At 40.2% G+C, this 21,392-nt stretch overlaps 1 long non-coding RNA gene across 1 annotated transcript; it reads right to left on the bottom strand.

Annotated features, from left to right (window-relative positions):
• Positions 1-9,993: 9,993 nt before the first annotated feature.
• Positions 9,994-21,367, bottom strand: LOC148127398 (uncharacterized). The gene is made up of 2 exons (XR_015742335.1): positions 21,231-21,367; positions 9,994-10,121 (listed from the first exon to the last, which is right to left on the bottom strand). It is a non-coding gene; the product is annotated as an uncharacterized LOC148127398 (long non-coding RNA).
• Positions 21,368-21,392: the final 25 nt, after the last annotated feature.

Genomic DNA, 21,392 nt, shown 5'->3' with positions numbered 1-21,392 from the left:
TTTCTTCTGGACATCTTTACACTTTTACAAAAGCACATGAAGATAGCATCATAATACGAGGCCAGGCAGTGAAGTTGGCAGTTTACAAATAATGTTTCCAATATATAAATATCACATGGAAAGGAAACAAATGTTGGATATATGAAAGGCTAGCTATATTATTAGATGCCCCCATAGCTTTCCTCCTACCCAACTGACTCGTACAGTACATGTACTCTATCAGCTAAGGAGTGTGAGTTAGAATCATCTGACTTTCAATAGAGGGCTGGAGTTGGCAAGTCCACCCATGGAGTACAGAGGCAGGAGCAGCCCAGAAAGCTAGAGGAGGTCAATGCAGGATCCAGCAACCCAGGTTAAAAAAAGGAAAGGCTCCAAGTGCATTGTTGCAGCCACCATCTTGAATATTTTTCACCCCCTCCCTGCCGACAAGGGGGGAAACTTGACTGGGAAAATCAGTTAAAAGCAAGAGAAACCAGAGCAGAGGCAGTCAGAAGTCAACCAGATACTTGTTGGAAGTTGTTGGACCCATCTGGAAGAAGCAAAGCTTCAACTAGAGAAGGGCCAAAGCCCAACAAACCTCCAGCTGAAGCAGGAATATGCTCCATCTACAGACCACAAACTGAAGCATCACTGAAGGCAGCAAATCACACAGATCAAGAGCAACAAATGTCCTCCCAATCCAGAAACTATCCCAGCCAGGGGTAATCAATCTTCCCAGCATTAATTCAATTTTGACAACCCCAATAGATCTCAATAACCTTTAAGAAGCTTTAACCTGATAGCATAACCAGAAAGGAAACTAAAGAAAATGGGGAAAGGATAAACATGGGACTTGTGGGTTCTTCTGAATGGATAGCTCTGATGCCATTCAATAAAAGAAAAAATTGAATGGCAGGAAAAGATAGGCAGGACACCAAAAATTCCTTGAATAAGGCAAGATGTTTGTGCCATGAAGGTCTCATCTAGAACTACCCAAATCTTTCAGAATCAGCATAAATAGATTCAAACAATTGCCTAAATTATGTGGACGGCTATGGGTTTTCTCAAATGGGCCAATCCAGAGGAAGAAAAAAGTAGTACTAATAAAAAGCGGTAAGATAGCTGTGGCAATGATCAGACCCTACATAATCCAATGCAAATAAGTGTAAAACTACAAGAAGACAGATTTAATAGTCACAAATATTAATATATAATTATCTATAAATAAGATTACAGCTGTAACATTTTACTCAATATTTCACCCATTTGTTCTCTGTTTTAAAATGTTTTCTTGTTGTACTGCTTGATCTATTACTGTGTTGTTGTTTAATTCTATTATGAACGCAGTTCTGATTTATCCATCTTTTGTTTTACATTGTAAACCTGCTAAAATAGAGAGCTTTTTTATTAGATGACCTCAAACTGACCGAAGAAAAATTAAGCAACTTTTCCCCAGCATGTTTTTATCTACTGATCTATTTTATTTATACTGGCATAAATGGGAGTTTCATTATCTTTTCAGATTAAAATCAGGATGCAAATTAGAATTTTATTTTGCATGGAGTAACAACAGTATATGGGCCTGAATCTTTCTTGATTACAATCTTCCATCATTTTGATTTTATAATTACTGAATGACATACTGAAAGGAATCAATCAGTTTTCAATTGTTACCTTGGTGAAAGATTAAAACATCGTTACTTGTCATACATATTTCACACTTTAGCAAATTTTAATAAAGTGAATGCATGAGGAATGGTTGTGGGATGCTAATGACATTTCTATTGATTTTAATTCATATTTGTTGGTCAGAATTACTCAAATCCAAGCAAGGCATGGTGTCCTATAATTATTGCTAACAAATGAAGACCACAGAACACTGAAGCAGCTAAAATGAAATCATTAATCAAAAATTGTATAAAATAATTGCCTACAAGCTAGGGAAGTATCATCTTCCTAATGATCATCTTTTATGGCATATTGATCAGTTCTTAATGTTTACATCTTAGTGATTTCTCTACTAGAATATTAAATGCATTATTATATTTTTAAATAGGCACCTTGGGGTACAGAATGGAGACTGTATCACTATCAATCTAGTATGGTATCATTTCTGGATTTCCAAATTAATATGTCTAAAGATTCAGATCTTTGAAATCCCATGTACTACACAGAAGTCAGTTTTGATAAAACAAAATTTACAAAATTCTCTAGGCAAGAAATAAAAAGATGTGAACTTCAAATTGCAGGAGGGAATACTCCCATCTCAATTTTTGTAATCGATTTACCTACTATTTGGACTAATTCATAAACATAATGCCTGAGCCATGTCATTTTCATGTGAAAATAATGTTCACAGTCAACAAGAAATTATAAAAATAAAAATAATTAAAATGAACAAATCTTATAAGATGTTGCATAATGTACCGTACTTACTGATATTTCATAAGATTTCAGTATTCCAACATGAGATCACATTAAATTCTAGGGTGAGATTGCTGAAATATTGGGAAACTTTACTAATTCCAACCATTTTTTTTTAAATGAGCAGGATAGGAGCTCTAAATCAGGACTGTCAAATTCATGGCCCGCAGGCCAGATGTGTCATACACTGGCCACACCCAGGCCTGGTTTAGCAAAGGGGGCAAAGTCACGGCACATCACGTGATGACGCTGTAATGATGCAGGTTTGATATCCCTGCTCTAGATCATGGCATAAGATCAAGCAACAGAATCCAGGGACTGAAAAACAATCTGAACTTTGCAGAGCTCATCCAATGTTTTATAGCATTTAATGGCAATTTACATTCATATCTGGAGCTCTTCCTGGCTTCATCAATTGTACAGTACTGTGCCTTGTACTTCAGTGGCTGCATGAACTGGAACAATCTATTTTATTCTGTTTAATCTTGATGATTACTGCTCTTTTACGTTCGTTTTTCAGAGCATAGAATTCTGGATGTATTTCTAAAATAGTGCAACTAAATTCTTTACACTAAATTTGCAGCACTCAAGATTCCAAAGATGATAATTGTATCTTTGGGTTATTTTAATACTAAAAACTGGAAATGCCAGGTGAAATGGACCAATTATTTACTGTGCCATAAGGCAGCTTTCCATGTCTCTAATAATCTGAATGCATGTGGTTTCAGTGCCTTTCCCCTGGATTTAACCCCCCCCGCCCTTTGTTTTTAAGATGAAATTTTGCTTGAGAAGAACAGTGTTTATTTGTCTCATGTTAATTTAGCCAAATAATTTTAATTTTTCAGAGAAGGAGTTATGTGACAAAATGATTCTGTAAATTCTGTCAATTATGTTTCTTTCTTTCTTTCTTTTAATAAACAGCTTGTGTTTTTAATGAAGCCACAATAACTTGAACATTTACTTTTTTCATTCTGAATTTTTTTCAGAATTATGATCATCTTTGTCTCTTTATCTATTAATTTATTTATTGATTGATTTTGTATGTAGATATAATAACCAGGCTACCAGAAAACATATAACATACAAGAAAACATGCCACTCTAATCCTTGATAGCACCATTCTCACCCTGAAACCCCTGCAACACCTTTTTACAGAAACAACCTTTTTACAGAAAGTAAAATCCTTAAACTGGGCATCAGCTTGGCCTCAAGGAACAGGTTATACCATAAAACAGGGGCAATCTGTGAATTAACATGTTGGGTCCTCCAACCGAAAATGGGTATTTAACCAAAAAGGGCAGTGGTGAGATTCAAAAAATTTTATGACTGGTTCTGTGGGTGTGGTGTAGCTTGGTGGGCATGGCTTGGTGGGCATGGCAGGGGAAGTATACCGTAAAATCTCCATTTCCTCCCCACTCCTGGAGGAAGGTTACTGCAAAATCCCATTCCTTCCCGACCCCACTAACCTGCTTTCCAGCTCCGTTCTCCTGTGCAGGGCAACCAAAGAAGATCCAGCTGATCAGCTGGGACTCGGGAGGCAGAGAATAGATGGGAGAGGGGCCAGTCAGAGGTGGTATTTGCCAGTTCTCCGAACTACTCAAAATTTCCACTACTGGTTCTCCAGAACTGGTCAGTACCTGTTGAATACCACCTCTGCAAAAGGGCTGTTATGCATTGTGTTGTATAGCCAGAGATTCCAGGAGTACAGTCACTTAGGTAAGAGGAAAAAAATGTGCTTATTTATCAATATTCAACCTACAAAGAAGGATCAAGGTAACCTTGTGAAGGGCACTGTTCAAACCAAATACACCACTCGAGCGCCCATAGATGAATTCCAATGCCCCATATATTTGGGTGGCATTTTATAAGTTGATCATACTAACATTAATTAACCTAAAACCATGCTTCTTGTTTCCAATCACTATTTGTAGGAAATTATTATATATCTAACACATGCAGATTCTATGGTGGCCATTCATTATTTGTACCCATATACAGTAATAACTTGTTCCCAATCTCTTGAGAACGAACCATTTCTTCCTCCCAATGATGGGATTTAAATTTACTTGCAAGTGAAAGAATACAATCATGTTAACCACTGGTTTCCATGGGATAATATCTTCCATAAAATTTCTTCTTACTACAGAAATTAGTGAAGTATCCACAATATCAGTGTTATACGGCAATCCTAAATGTCAATAATTACCAAGTGCAGTTTTTGGGTAGTTTTTAATGGAAACTCTATGTAAGTGCATTGTAATTGTCCAATTACCAAATACGTTGGCCTCTTTTTTTTTACCAGTGCCAACTTCAAGCACTAATGTGGGATAGGCACATATGAAGTATTTTTAATTTAAAATGCATTTAAACAAAACTTCTATTTTACTTCCAGATAATTTTGGAAAAATAATGGCTCCAGAGCAGTGAAACATTATACTATGTATATAACTATATTCTCAGATAAAAAATAAATATATCACATAAAGCTGAATTCCAAAAGTAGTATCAGAGTCTGCAACACTTTTACATGAACAAGAGATCATTATTATTCTTTATTCATGCATGTTAAATATCAGAGTGGACTATAGTTGCAAAATGAAGTATGAGAACTTGTTCTCAAAACTCTGAAATAAGGAACGGATTAAAAGATTAGTGCAGCCTGTCTGGTTTGTTATGTTTTACGGTATTTATTTTTTTGTTTAAAATACATTCGGTCAGGTACAGTGCAATATATCTTATGATTCATTCTAGCCAGCACAATAGAGCTTAAAATATATAATAAACTTGTCAACTCTAATTCAAACCTGCTGCATTAACACAACAAAATATATTTCTATTTAAACTCTATTAACAGGAAGTCGGGAATCTATATTATCAAAATTAATGTTTTTACTTTATAATGAAAGCTAAGAACATTAAAAACAAGCCATAAAATACTTAAATTTAGAATGCCTGGTTGCAAATTATGCTCCAAAGAAATTTTTTTACCAAGAAATTCAAGTGCAGGCAGAGCTCCTAGAAAGGAAAGACCCTGATTCAAAAGATTGCTAGATGTAGAGGAACACTGTATCTGTCCTGCTGTGCTCAGAAGTTGATCAGAAGATGTCGTGGATGCAAAGCTGAAAAAAAGAATTGAGTCTATCAAAGTGCAGATTCAGCAAGTCATTTTTATACACACAATGTCTTACCTAGCTTTGTATTTGCACAAAGATTTTGTCTATGTCAGAATTCTCTCAATATTTCAATAGTGGGGTACTACGGACAGTCCTCAATTTATTTATTTATTTATTTTAATAAAGTTTTATTTGGGTTTTCACACACAAAATACAAGTAAAACATCTTTTTTGAAAATAGCATGGTCCCGGGTTGAACTTCTTTATACAGACACAAAACTCAATTTCATGATCCTTTTTGTATTCTATTCCATATCTTATACTATTTTACATTTTCTATATAGTTTTTCCCCTCTTTTAATTTTCTCAATTTTATTTTGATTATCTCATCTCAATTCAAATCATTATATTTATACTTTTGTCTGTTCTGTTTTCTCCTGTAGTTACTAATTGGAGTATGACACCTTTATATCTTTTAATTATATACATTCAACTCTTATTTAAACTTCAATATATACCTTAAGTTTATGACCTTCAATATAATACATAATATATAACTTCTAGTCGAATTCTGCTTGGCACATTCTTATAATACACACTATATTCTTTTAAAAAAAAGATTGTAAATATATGTAATTATAAACCCTCATTCCATTCCAGTTCAGTTCTATCATTAATAATCATTAAAACCATAACATCTTTAACATTTCTTTTCAATTAAATATCATACTTCCTTAAAAACACATATAATCTCCATAATTAATTTTCCCTTATTTCTCTTCACATATGTTTTATAAATCATTAAATATACCTTTTGTTACATTTATTGACAAGCATTCTGATAGCTTATGATAGCTATTTTATCAGACATTTTACTCATACATTGTTTCATATTTTCTAAAATATTTCTGCTTCTAATATAACCATACTATCTTATATACCTTTGCAGAATCCCTTTTTCCATTAAGTTTTCACCCATTATCTCTAAATAGACCCTGTTTCTCTATATTTTGCTTCTGTCCTTTATAACTTCTTTTCCTTTCTTTCTTCCCTCTCATCTTCTCCCTCCCCTTTTTACTCCCTTGTCTCACTAGTTCTAATTCTCTCCTGCATTTCCCTCTTCTGTTGCTTTCTGATTTTATACTTATTTTTCACTCTATTTTTTTTTAGTTGTTTTTCCTAATCTTAAACTTTCCATTCTCTTTCTCCCCTTTCCTTTTTCCCCCCATCTAAGATTACTTGTTCATTAAAGATGGCTTCTTCTTTGTCACAATCTTCTTGTTCTGCAGGCATTTCTTGTTGTTTCTCATAATTCCAAATCTCCATTTCTAAAAACTGAAATACGAAGCCAAAAGAACCTCTCCCTTCTTGTGCATCTTCTTTGTACTTTTAAAGTTCCTTTTTCAGTTCTTCTAAAAGTGGAGCCATTTTTAAAAAAAATTAAACAACCACCCGATTGATTTTAGTCATTCAAAACAATAACCAAGAATCCAGAAATCATCAAGTAATCCAGATAGTCCCGAGTTATATCTTCTTATTTCTTTTTCAACTTTCTCTTCCTGGGGTTTTTGTTGTGATATTTCAGTTAGAATGTATCTTTTGGAAGTCTTGTTGAGATTTTGCTGTAAGTTCTTTTTTAATTCCAGGCAGTCTCCTCCCTTCCAGATCCTGCCCTTTTATTCTTCCTCTCTCCTTTCCTGTTTTCAAAAGCTTTTAATTATCCAGAAATCTTTATTATCCCTTTGACTTTTTATTTTCAGCATTAAATGCCTATTGATGTCAAAGTGGATTTTTTTCCAATTTCTTGCTTAAGTCTCTTAGCTGTCAGTATAGGAAAAGGAGAAAACCAAATCTTTTTCCTTTTCTCTCTCCTTCGCAGCTTAAAAATCTTCTTAGGGAACAATGTTGTTAAGTTTAAATTCCAGGGTACCTTATTTGTTGCTTTTGCTGTTTGACCCGGTCAACCAAAATTTTCTCTTCTTATCTTCCTCCTGCACATTCTTTTCCGGTCGAGTTCTTCTTTGTGGTGGCCATTTCTGACCACCGCTGCAACTGCCTTCAGGAAAGGGAGTAATGGCCAGCTGGGGAGGAGAGATGCGGCTCTCCTCAACCCTGATGGCAGTCTCCCCTCTCTTCATCACCTCTACGGGGTGGCTTAGCCCCAAAACCAGCCGGCTCAGGGCGCTCCAGCAGCGAGCACAGATTGAAGCCTCGCAGAGACGAGGTTTTGGTCTGTCGCTGAAGAAGCTCAAACCGGAAGTCCAGACAGTCCTCAATTTATGACCAGTCACTTAACAGCCATTTGAAATGACAATGGACCTTTCTCCCCAAAAAAGGTAGAGAGAGAGAGGGAGGGAGGGAGGGAGGGAGAGAGGGAGAGAGAGAGAGAGGCACACACACACAAACCTGTGGTCATTTAATTTGGTCCCTTTGCAACCAGCTCACCTTTACACAGCCATGTGCAATCACATGACTGCAATATGCTATATTATTTTCCAGTTTCTGTCTTTTACTTCTGGTTTCCTGCAAAATAATTTCTCCACCATTTCTGCTGTTATTACATGTTTTTTTCATTTCAGCTTTTTTTATTTTTATCCACCTCCTTTAACCAATCTGCATTCTTGTTAGATTTCTTTGGGTTATTTGTATCTATACTCAGAACTGCACTGTTTTTTCCTTGTCAGGTATTGACTCATTCACTATAGTTTCTCCATTGATGGATAGGTAGAAATGTTTCTGATTGGATTGAAATTGGAGAGTCTGCCTATAATTTGCAATTCAGCCTTCATATCTCCTGATCTTCTTGGCTGTAACTGTTATTTGCTGCTTTATTATTTCTAATGCTTTCTTGGTCTTCCTTGTTTCTGGGTGATATTTCTTGATCAGATACTCTTTGGTCTTCTTGTTCTTCTGTTTTTCTTTTGTCTTTTCTAGTTTGCTTGCATCTGATCTCAGCTTGCTGATCTTATTTTCCAACATGATCTTCCATTTTGGTGATGCATTGTTTGGCTTTTTTTGTTGTTGATTTTGCATCACAAGTATTCAGTCATAACTGCAGCTATACTGCACATTGGCTGGTTTTTTTCTTGCAGTGACCAGGTGCTTATATTTGACACATTAATGTTTGTGCTAGCTGTTTATTTGAAATAAGCTGTAACACAGGCAACCTTATTGTTATTCTTGTGCTGTTCTACACTCTCAGCAATTATTTGTTTCAATTCTTCTACTTTTTAGTTAGAAGGCTTTGTTCTTTCTGAGACAGATGAGAGGATGCCTGATTTTGGAATGAAAACAATTCAATAATTGTGCTAGCTTCCCTTCTGCCAATTCCCCTGGTTTGCCTCTACAATCTGAGTTACTTTTGGCAAGGCTTTGATTTCTTTGTTCTGGATAGACCTTTTCAATTCTTTCAATTCTGCTTCTGTTAATACTCTATTTTGCATTATCAATTGATGTTGATATGCTAGCCTCTGTTCTTTTATTTCTGAATCTGAGTGTAGTTCTTTCCAAAACTGGTGCATTCTTTTCAAATATCCTTTTCTTGCTAGACTTTATCTGTAATAACAAATTATTATATATTTCATTTACACAAATAACTACATACATTTATTATGGAATTTCTAGTCTAATCACTCTGCTGAACACCTAATTCCCACAGTATGTATCATGTTTAAGGATATATATATATCCATGTAGTACGGCTCTATTACTATTATCCTTCTCATCTTTTCTACTATCTTCTCCTATTGGTATCTTATATTACTTTGTTGTTTGTATGTACACTGAGAGTTTATACATCAAAGACAAATTCCTTGTGTGTTCAAGCACACTTGGCCAATAAGGTATTCTATTCTATTCTACTGTTGGACTAGAAAAAAATATAAAATGAGATTTAAAGGATTAATTCTGGAAAGAACAACACTTATTATTGTTCCAACCTCACCTATAGAAACAGACATTGCTAAGAATTGCTAAAACTGATTTCCTAATTGATTGCAGCTTTCTCAGCAATAGATTCTTAATGACATTTATCAAAATATTTTCCAGATAGCATAAAGATCAAATGTGTCATGTTTATACTAAATAAATCTAACAAGAGAAATGGCCATTCTTTTTTCAGATCATGCAGCCTATCCTTTGCCCTAAAACCTTAGTTTCCGTAACACAATGATGTTCTGAGTACAAATACAAGATAACACTAAATTATAGCAAAAAACATGATTAAAACATAAGATTATGTGATTATGTCTATGAGTAGCAGTAAAGGTGTTTTTTAAATGGCAAATCATTTAGCTGACATATCAAGGAAGCAGAATAGTGTTTTTCCTAATATGTTTTTTACAAAATAAAACATTGCCAATCAAGAACATGAAGCCACTTCTGAATTGATTCTGGAGTTGATGCTGGCTGGTTTCAGGATCTGAACCATATCTTTGTGGTTCTATGCTGATATATGTGGAACTAGAGCAGAGCTGGATCTTTCTTTCTTTTTTCTTTCTGCAATGCAGCAGCTTATGGACAATCTGTTTCCTATTCAGGTCCCTTATAATATCTTCCTAGTGGTAAATAAACTATTGACCAGGTTCTGCAACAATCTAAGCCATGCTAGGAAAAGGAAAGGAATAGATTAATGTATCTATGTGTGTGTGTGTGTGTGTATATGTTTTCTTAAGTTTTCGCGGGTACTTACATGTATGGCATTCAGCTTTGTTCGGGTATTTTCCCACGTCATTGTAGTTGTGCTTTTAAAGTTGTAGCAACGTTTCGGGAGAATCTCATCTGCCATCATCAGGCTTCTGTATAGTGTTCATCTGTGAACTAGATGAACACTATACAGAAGCCTGATGATGGCAGATGAATTCTGCTGAAACGCCGCTACAACTTTAAAAGCACAACTACTATGACGATGGAAAAACCCAGAGCAAAGCCGAATGCCATATATATATATATATATATATATATATATATATATATTATATATTTGTTGTTGGTTTTCTCCCGCGTAAGATTCGAAGTATCTAGGCAGCGTTTCGATGAAGTCTCATTCATCATCTTCAGGCTTCTGTCTCCGGCTCTGTGCTTCTCAGAGTAATGTGAGTAATCTGAGAAGCACAGAGCCGGAGACAAAGCCTGAAGATGATGAATGAGACTTAATCGAACGCTGCTCAGATACTTCAATCTTACGCGAGAAAACCCAACAACCAAAGATCCATATACAAATACCCGCAGAACCTCAGAAAACATATATCTATCTATCTATCTATCTATCTATCTATCTATCTATATATATATATATATATATATATCACCAGGTAAGCACCTTTTCATCCCACTGTCTGTCACAAATGACAGTTTAAGAATGAAGGCTGTAGAAGTGACTGATGCCAAATGCACATCGCATACACATTATTTCACCATTATAACTCTCAAGCTATGGAGACTGAAGGCAATATAAATAGTTAGCGTCCTCTCACCTATCATATGACCAGAGCAATGCACACATATACAGAAAATGTGAATGGAAGGGTCAACATTTTCTCTTCCCATGAACTTCTACTGTTACATAGCAGCTGCAGTGGCTCAGAAAGGCTAAATGGTATTGGTGCATGGGGGGAGGGAAATGCATGTCAATAGAACATGAAAAGTGAGGAAATGTACGTCATGATGCCACAATGCTAACCCCATAGCTTGAAGAAATTTTGCTTCTCATCCAAGAAGCTTCTTCAGCTGAAGAAGCTTCTTGGATGAGAAGCGAAACATTGTCAAAGAAAAAACAGAAAGTCTACTTGCCTCTTGAAAAAGCAGGGTTCCCATCATTTACTTTAAATAAAGGAAGACTCTGGATCAAAAAATGGAACACTCACATGCCCAAACTATAAATAAACAATGCAACTGCTGTCATCGGGTGTATGGCACATGAGATGTGTTAAGTTTGGGAAAAGAGAGGCTGAACCAGAGCATGAGTGCAACAATACTTTATTATAACAATAAAGGGCTGACCGTGCTTGCCAAGCCGGGAACTGGCTCGCAGCGATCAGCAACTGGTTGGACCCCGCAGCCTGCTTTTATAGCTGGCTGCTGGGGAGAACCAACCAATGGGTAAAGGGGGAAACGCCCGCAAAGTGAATGGACCTGAGTGAGAACTCCTAGAGTCCTCAGGACATAACACCCCTTCCCCCAGATGTGAACACGCATAGTCTTTGAGGTAGGCAGGAGGTTTATGTTGGCGCCGGAACGGCGCAGCTCTGGAACGCTGACTGTCCGCTCAGAGTCTGTCTGGGAAGGCAGAGCCGGGTAGGTGTCACCAACGTGCTCCCCGGTTCGGGCAGGCCCGGGACTCGTAGGGTTGGTCACTGGGGACATGCTCCCGTATACTGGATCGGGCTGGTCCACCGCCTGGGCGCCGCTGTCCGTGCTCGGGCTTTCTGGACCGACTGTTGGTGTACTGGTCGCCGGAAGGATGTGGATGTGGGGTTGATGCTGAGACCTCCTGTCGCTTGCAGATTCTGGGTCCCTGCTAGTGTGGGTGCTGAGGCGCCTACGCAGCTGGTCCAGGTGCCTTCTCCAGACCCGCCATCCTCCAGTCTGACCCGATACGACCTTGGTCCGGTGATGGCCACGATCTCGCCCGGGATCCAGAGGGGTCTCCAGCGAAGTTCCTCGCAAATACTGGCTCCTGTAAGATAAAATGTCTAACCCCCGATGTGGAAGCGAGGGAGAGTCAGGGCAGTATTGTGGGTGAAGTCTGTCCAATACAGTCCTCAGACGCCTGCCCATCAGGAGCTCAGCTGGGGACTTGTTGGTGGCTGAACATGGAGTTGAATGCTGGCTCATCAGGAAACGCGAGAGTTTGTGGTGCCAGTCATCCTTATTTTTAGTGGTCCTGACGGCCCTCTCAGCCAATCCGTTACTGGCAGGATGAAATGGGGCTGTGAAAATGTGGCGGATACCCAGGTTGGCAGCGAAACGGCTGAACTCGGTTGATGCGAACTGTGGGCCATTGTCGGAGACAATGGAGTCGGGTAAGCCCGTGTGCAACAAACAGGCGTGTTAATACGTTGGTGATTGCTTGTGTGGTGGTCGTGGATAGCTGTGCAACGTCAATCCATTTAGAATAGGCGCCCACGACCACTAGGAACATTTTCCCATGGGGCCGCCAGGTCGATGTGGATTCTGGACCACGGAGCGCTGGCGCTCTCCCATTTAGTAGGGGTGGCAATAGGAGGAGCCGGACGGGATTCCTGGCAGATGTTGCAGGAACTTACCCAACTGACAACGCCTCGCGAGGCCTGGCCACCATAAGCGTAGCTGCGTGCTAATGCCTTCATTCTCACCGATGCCAGGGTGTCCCTCGTGCAACGCTCCAGGACCCGGGTACGAGTGAGGTCGGGATGAGTGCCCCACAGTAGACAGCCCTGCAAACTGACAGTTCCTGCATGCGGTCTTGAAAGGTGAGAATTTGTTTTCCACATTGCCACCCGGCCACCCCCTCCTCACCCAGTCGAGCACCTGGGCGGCGCTTTGTCTGCCTTGGTTTTAGCAGCAATGTCAAGGGCAGTGATGGGGAGGTCCAATTGGGTTACCTCGAAAATGGCGTGGACAGGAGCAGGGTCTTCAGCCGGAGCCGGCAAGGGACAGCGGCTGAGAGCGTCAGCGTGGGACAATGTTTTACCTGGCCGGTGTAAGAGTCTGTAGGAGTAGGCTGCTGGAAGAGGGTCCATCTCGTCATCCTAGGGAAAGGACTTGAGGGGTCTGTTTGTCTCCGGCCAGTAGACCCAGGAGGGGCTTGTGGTCTGTGACCAGCTCGAAAAAATGGCCAAAGAGAAATTCATGAAATTTTTCACTGCTGCAACAGCCGCTGAGCTTCCTTATCGATCTGGCTGTAATTACGCTCTGTTGCGGAGGCGTCCTGGAGAAAAAGGCAATGGGAGCCTCGGCGCCATTGGGAAGCCTGTGGTTTAATACTGCCCCAATTCCAAAGGGGATGCGTCTGCTGCCAGGACTAAAGGAAGGTTGGGGTCGAATTGAATAAGTACCGCCTCTGACGTGAGTAGTGATTTCACGGCGTGAAAAGCATGGTCTTCTTTGTGCCCCCAGTGCCAAGGTGACTTTTTATCCAGTAATCTGTGTAGGGGTTCAGCTACTGATGCTTTATGGGGCAAGAAAGACGCGTAAAAGTTTAATAGCCCCAAGAAGGCCTGTAGTTCAGTTTTGGAGGTTGGAGTGGGTGCCTCGTGAATTGCCTTAACCTTGGACTCCAGGGGTGAATGCCTGAGGCGTCAATTTTATAACCCAGAAAGTCCACCTGTCTAGTGGCAATGGCGTATTTTTCTTTTTTTCAATTTGAGGCCATGCTGTCTGAACCTCTCTAACACTGCTCGAACTCTCTGGAAGAGTTGGGGTCTGTCCCTGGCCGAGACTAAGATGTCGTCAAGTAGGGTACTACCCAGGAGGCCCTGTAAAATCCGCTCCATGAGGGATTGAAAGATACCTGGGCAACACTTACGCCAAATTGGAGACGCTTGCATCGGAGCACCCTGTGAGTGACGATGGTCTGGAGTTCCGCTGTTTGGTTATCAACAGGGAACTGTTGATACGCTTGAGACATGTCCAATTTGGCAAAAATGCTGCCAGGTTCAAAAGTGTGTAATAAATGCTGAATGACGGGCACTGGGTAGCGCTAACTTGTAGAAACTTATTGATTGTGGTCTTGTAGTCCGAGCAAATTCTCAGGCTACCGTCTTTTTGAGGGTGTGACAATGGGCGTCTCCCATTTGGCGAAATCTGTTGGCTCAATGACCCCTTGTTTTAATAGTTTATCCAATTCAGCATCTAGTTTTGGCCGAATAGCGAATGGGACCCTACGCGGTTTAGCCTGATTGGGACTGCCTGGGGTCGACTGAGACGATATTGGGGTGCCGTTATAACACCCCAGCTCATCGCTGAATACATCTGAGTAATCAGCGAATAAGGAGTCAGTGTCTGAGGTTGAGACAGCATGGACTCCTGTTAGCCCTAGGCCGAGATGGGGAAACCAATCGAGCCCCAATAAGGTAGGGAGATTGCCGTTAACTACCACTAGAGGTAGGTGACCTTTAAAAGCTCTAAAACAAGGAACTTGCCTCTGCCGATTACAGGAATGGTCCTCCCCTGGTAGTCCTTCAGGCCAAACTGGCACTTCTGGAGCCGGCTGGTTGATAGGCTGGGCTGGAGCCTCTTGAGGGTGTTCCACGAGATAATTGAGAGTGCTGACCCTGTGTCAACCTCCATGCGCACCGTTTACCTTCTAAGTAAACGGAGAGAGATTTTACTAACAGTGTGGCAAGTGTGCTTGCACGGTGATGTGTGCGACAGTTCAATACTTGCCTGGGCGGCCCGAGTGTGAGACGGGGGTGCCTTTGTGTTGAGCTTTGAGGGGCTTGGCAGACTCTCACGATGTGCCCCCTTTATGGCAGTTATTGCAGGTGGCTCCTTTAAACTTGCAGGTGGCCCTCAGATGAGGTCCACCACAGGCTAGGCACAGGGTGATGTGCTTGGGTGGACCGATGTTTTCTTGTTTGGCTCCTACCTGCGGCCGTCTGTCGCTGGAGAGGCGGTGGATGTCGTTTTCATCACTCAGGGATTCCTCTGCTACCACCTCCTCGGAGTGGACTGGAATTGATGTCAGCTTGGCAGTCGGGCCATGGATTTCGGTGGCTGAGTGCGCTGCCAGTTCTGCTGCTAAGGCCTCCTCGACTGCTTGTGCGAGATTGAGGTCTTTTTTCGCAAGGAGGCACCTTTGAAGGTGTAGGTCCTTGACCCCGCAGACTAGTTGATCGAGGAGCATGTCCTCCAGGTAGGTTCCAAACCCACAATGCAATGCTGCTGTTCTGAGAGCGGCCATATACTGATTAATGGTTTCCTTGTCCGCTTGCTTCCTCATACGGAAGGTGAATCTCCTGGCAATCTGTGAGGGCCTGGGGAATAGTGGTTAGTGAGGATTTCAAGTAGCTCTGACCAAGGAACGTTTTCAACTCACGTGGAGCCACGAGGGCTGTGGCAGTATCGAAGACGATGGCCCCACAGTAGATCAGGAAATACGATTTTTCCGATGTTCTCCAGCATCAGCAAGTCCAATTGCATCGATATAATGGTTAAAGCGGTTCTTGTATGATTCCCACTTCTCCTCATCCGGTTTGAACGCTGGGAAGACTGGATTGGAGTTCATGGTGATGGGGCCGTAGAACAACCTGTGGAAAAATCTCTCTGGGGCAGCAGAAAATGTTCTAGTGCCTGTGGCAGGCAAGTGATTTCAGCTCTGGAGAGGCTTTTCGCAGCCTCTCTCTCTCTCTGGGTTAGCCAAGTTTGGCCGTCAGCCATTGGTGGCATTTGAATTGCGCCTGAGTGGGCGCAGTGACTTGACTACGGCACCGTGCTGTGCCTTTTAGGTTTGAAATTCAAATGACAGCCATTTGAATTTCGCCTAAACAATGAGCGGCTGCGGCTCGCAGCGCTTCACTTTCCCTGTAGCTGGGCTAACAAGCGGCTACAGACGCTTCTAACTTTTCGCTCTGACCGCTCTCTCTGGCTGCGGATCAGTGTTCACTTCTATTGCTTGCTGGCCGCTTTCTCTGTCAGCGGACCAGCGTCGCTTTTTTGTTTGCTCTTTTTGCTTGCTGACCGCTCTCTCTGGCTGCGGATCAGCGTTGCTTTATCGCCGCCGATCGCTCTCTCTGGCTGCGGATCGGCGGCTAGTGACTCAGCGTTGCATGGTGCTTCTGGTAGCCATCCCATCCTCGTCGCCAGTGTTAAGTTTGGGAAAAGAGAGGCTGAACCAGAGCATGAGTGCAACAATACTTTATTATAACAATAAAGGGCTGACCGTGCTTGCCAAGCCGGGAACTGGCTCGCAGCGATCAGCAACTGGTTGGACCCCGCAGTCTGCTTTTATAGCTGGCTGCTGGGGAGAACCAACCAATGGGTAAAGGGGGAAACGCCCCCGCAAAGTGAATGGACCTGAGTGAGAACTCCTAGAGTCCTCAGGACATAACAAGATGGGTTTAGAAAGGAATAGAATAATTCCTTATGTAAATGACTATCAATAGCTACTAGTGTTAGTGGTTATACAGTACCTCCTTGATTTCCCTGATGTCAGCTGATGTTCAGATTGAATTTGGCATTTTTATCTCCTCTTGAGTCCTTCCCAAGGACCTGGGATGGTCAGATATTGTTGTTTGATGGTGCTGAAGATATCATCACAGACCGTTCCAAACAAAGCTTCCTTTTCCAACTGACTGATGGCGATTTTGTCGATGCCGATGAATGATGTTCAAGTAATGCTCCAGAGGTTTTGGGAGTGCAACCAAGGTGCCTGTTACTACTGGTATTATCTTTGCTTTCTTTTGTCATTCTACCTCTATTTGCAAGTCTTTGCATTTTATGATTTTCTTCAGTTCCTTCTCTTCTATTCTTCCATCTCCAAGATTGCAGTGTCCAATATTCACATTTTTTTTGTCCTTATTAAGAATTGTTAACTCTGGGATGTTATGTAACAGGTGTCTGTTTGAATTGTAAAGCACTTTAGTTTCTTCATTTTCTATTACTTTGTCTATTTTGTAATTCCACCAGTTCTTGCTTGCAGGGAAAATAGTACTTCTTGCAGATATTTCAATGCATAGTTGCTACTTCGTTGTGTCGTTAAGTTACTGAAATTGCTTATGCTTGTCTGGAGGGGGCAGAGTCAACTTTTATATATCATTTCTTTTTTAAAATTCTCTTACTCTTTTTGCACTTCTGTTTTTTCTTTTTCATATTTTCTATCTACATATATAAAAGTGAAATACCACTCACGCACTGCCTACAAACTTGAAATTTGGCATGTATGTTCCTCTTGGCTTCTAGATGCTCACTAAGAAAGGATTTTTCGTATATTATTATTAACAAGCTCTGATGCTAAGGGGTTCTACTCCCCCTCTCCACTTGAAAAGAAATTTGTTCCAAATGCAAAACACAAGCAGAGGAGAGGAGTTTCAGTTTCAGTTTCACAGCACCAAGCAGCTTTAGTACCAGAACAGTTGACCTAAACCATGCCCAGGCTCCTTGCTGTCTCCACCTTGCTCACACAGCAAATACTGTTTCTGTTTCCAAACAGCCCTCAATTCTCTCACACATTGACAGGACGCTTGCCAGATGAATACCAATGAATGCTGGTAGAAAGAGGCACAATTTTTCCCCTTATTTTCCTCCCCCAAAACTAAGCCCGACCACATTGTTTACTAGCAAAGTACCAGTATCAAGCTAGTAGTTAATATTAGTTTTTTATTTTTTAAATATTCCCCAAAAGATAGCACCCGGAAACCAAATGGTAGCCAATGTAGCTTGTAAAACCATGGCATAAAAACATGATTTTTAATGGCATAATGTTGTAGCCTGCCCAACTGTGCCTGCACATTCAGAGCCAGCTGTAACTTCTAAGTGAGTTTTAAGGACTATATTGCAGAAGTCCAGTCATGAGGTGACTAGGACAGGGGTAACCATCTGAAGGGCTTCCCAATGTAGGAATGGGTATAAGTAACACAGTAGACGAATCTGTGTGAAAGCCCTCACTGAAGATGGTATTTAATTTCATTGTACTGGTACAATGACAATAAACTAAACTAAACCAGGAACAGGAACTCTGATACCACCTGTAGATTGCATACCAGATTTCATTGGGAAATCATACCCTCAATAAAGACTAAAAATGGAAGGACCAAAGACCCCATATAACTACAGTCACTCAGTTGGTAGGATTGAGCCTGACTCTGTTCCTCTCATCTAGACCTGTACAATTTCTAGACTCTGGGGAAAGAATGTGACATCATTTGATTGGCTGACAGCTAAGATGTATAGTAGGTGCTGATTCTGAACAGATGGATAACCTTGGATAATGTTTATATTATCCAAGTGATGACCTTTCCTCCTTTAAACTCTATTTCTAAACTAGCATTTCCCCCACTGGACTAGGGGAATTAAACAATGATTTCTACCCTGAGAAGGTGATCTTTTCTCACTTTAGTGAGAAAGTGAAGTGATCTTTTCTCACTTCAGAAGAAAACAAAGAGAAAGGAATTCTTCCCAGGCACATTTTAGATTGCTGAAGGAGATAGTCTAAGAAAGAAGTTATAGAGTGAATGCAGAACCATTGCGAGGGCTTCCTATATAAAATAAATAAAACTGCCAAATCGTGTTTCATCTTAATTTTGGCTATAGAGATTAGTCAAATGTTTCACATGTTTTAAAATTTGTTCTTTTCCAGTCACCAAACTCTTGGATGGCCCCTTTTAATTAACTGCGGCTAATGAAAAAGAAGGAAGTAAAATGATCCTTACAATTCTATTATGCATTCTCAAGAAAGGGCTACATGTAAATAGTGTGTGGGAATGATCTTGGCAGACAAGAGGAAGTGTGTGGATCCTCCTCTTCTCTCCCAAGGTCATTCTCACAGGTGTCTTCTATTCAGAACCACATATATGGTGTTACCAGTAGTCCTCGCTTAACAACATTAATTAGGATTGGAATTTTCCTCACTGCGCAATATAGTCATAAAGCACAATACACATGCCTGCATTGCTTGTGGCTCAGGAAATTATGGGTTGTTAACAAAGGGTCTCATGTGACTGTGATTTGCAAAGCATGAAGTTCTCATATTCCATATAAGGTATTTGTTCTGAAGTTCTCCAATGTTCAACATTGGTCCATTTAATGATGCCAAAAGCCCTTTCAATCAGTCATTTCCTCAAGAAAATGGTGAGATGCCTTCCCTAAGGACTGTACCAGTTGGCCATTTAATTGACCTGGACCCTTGCATTAGCCAACAGCTAGCAAGCTATAATTTGAACTGCAAATATCTTGCCAAATCAGAGTTCTTTAAATAGCAGGCATTCATTCCAGAATATGACATGTCCAATAAAATTACATTACTGTACTATATCTATGACTTTGGAAATTAACAAGGAGAAAAAAGAATATTTTGGCTATAATAAAGAGTCCACTTCAAAGAAATATGCTCTGTGTAGGACACCTTCAGACAGGGAGATAATTTACGTAGTTATGATAAATGTTCTGAGCTCTAGTATAAAAAAAGCTAGCAACTGTTTCAAAGGAATGTAAGATTAAGCACATTTCAGCACTTATCTGAGGACCTGACTTGTTGGCCATGTACTGTCTTGTTTTCACTATGCAGTACATAGAAATGCTTCTGACATTTATGAACCGAAGAGCAGTGGTATTTCTGAGAATTTAAAAAAGAAAAAGAAAAGAAAACCTAACCAGGCATTCTTCTGGGAACTATTTTTGCTCAGGTAGAAACAAAAATCAACACAAGCCAATTTGTCTAGTCACTGCTTGCTAAAGTCCTGTGTTAATACATGTGAGTAGGGAGAAGTTTGCTTTCTTGAACAGACCTAGTTCCTGTTTTTTTATTTCATTTGTTTACAGAAAGAATTCTTTTCCAGAAATAAAGTTTTAAATCTCTACCCCACCAGTCCCTTATTTTATTACAAAGGCACTTTAAACTTGGACGTTCAAAGAAAAATATAATATTGACACAAATGTTAAATACTGTAAATGTTGCTTCATGTTAAAGGACATAGCCTTGTATGTTCTAACCTGTGTGGAGGCTATAGTGCAAATATAGTGTGACCTCTGCAAAGAAGCAAAGCACAGAATCCTTCTTCTTTTATAAAAGGCCAAATTGAGAGAGAGAGAAATCTCCATTTACTAAATCAGTCTTTCCCAACTAAACAGTCACTTGGTGTGTTGGGATTGCAATCCCCCAATTTTTCAGCAACAGCACTGGATGGTGCTTCCTATTTCATCCTGAGGACATCAGGTCACAAAATGTGCTAATAACAGGTAATAATAACAGGGCTGGACAGTGTATCTGGACAAAGCCTGTTATTTTTATAGCCACTTGGGCTTGACAACCTGCCCTTTCTCTATACATTGGTAAGAAATCCCATTCAAGCTGCATAGTTCTTTCCTTAGTACCACACAATCCAAGATCTTAAAAGAAAAGAAGAAGAAAAATGTTAAGTTCTCCATGGCCAAGTGGAAATTAATATTAATTCAATAACTGTTCTCTTTCTAAGGCTACAGAGGGCCATCATTTTATTTTAGTTTTAGCAAGATTTGTTTTCCTATAAGCAAATGCCAGAGTTAGAATTCACCCCTTCTCACAGGAGATCCTGTTACTTAGTGGTGGTATTAAGAAACTGGACCAAAGGGCCATGGAATGCAGCCGTCTGCATGCTTCCCTGAAACCACTGGCTCTTCCACTCTTCAAATACAAATATTTTTGTATTTGAAAACCTCCCATGCAAAGTACAGCCACAGACAGCAGAATGGGGGAACCAAAAATACAAAGCCAAGCCTTAACACATGTCAGAGCCTCTCAGGCAAAAGCATGCAGTGGTGGGGAGGGAAAATACACAACCCTCTTCCCCACACTCAGTCACTTTGTTATTCAGCTGTCTTTCCCTCAATTGTCCTTCTGAAGGAAGGTTATTGCTCGATAAGCCCATGGCCATGAGAGTAAAATGTGTAGTAAAGAGGAATAAAATGCTAGATGAATATATGTGCATGGGTTAATTTTCAGTTCCACCTATCACTCATCGATTGATTCACTGAGGGAAGCTTTAGAATAAGACCCAGGACTATTTCTATGAGACTAACTGTTTATACATAATTGCTTACATTTATTTGTTTATAAGGATGTGGTCATAGTAGATTCCTGGTAAAATATTTGTAGCATTTATCAACTTGTATTTGCTTTCCTGTGATTGTTTCCAATTCTGCATGTGTATTTTTCTGTCTTTGTTGTGTTTTTGTTTGCAGAATCTCCTTTCTTTTTCTGAT

This window comes from Pseudonaja textilis, chromosome 2 (genome assembly GCF_049901715.1).
Source record: "Pseudonaja textilis isolate UNSWEBS1 chromosome 2, rPseTex1.2, whole genome shotgun sequence".
Taxonomy (NCBI): Eukaryota; Metazoa; Chordata; class Lepidosauria; order Squamata; family Elapidae; genus Pseudonaja; species Pseudonaja textilis.
Note: the sequence above shows the minus strand (reverse complement) of the source record. Positions and strands in the feature narration are given on the sequence as shown.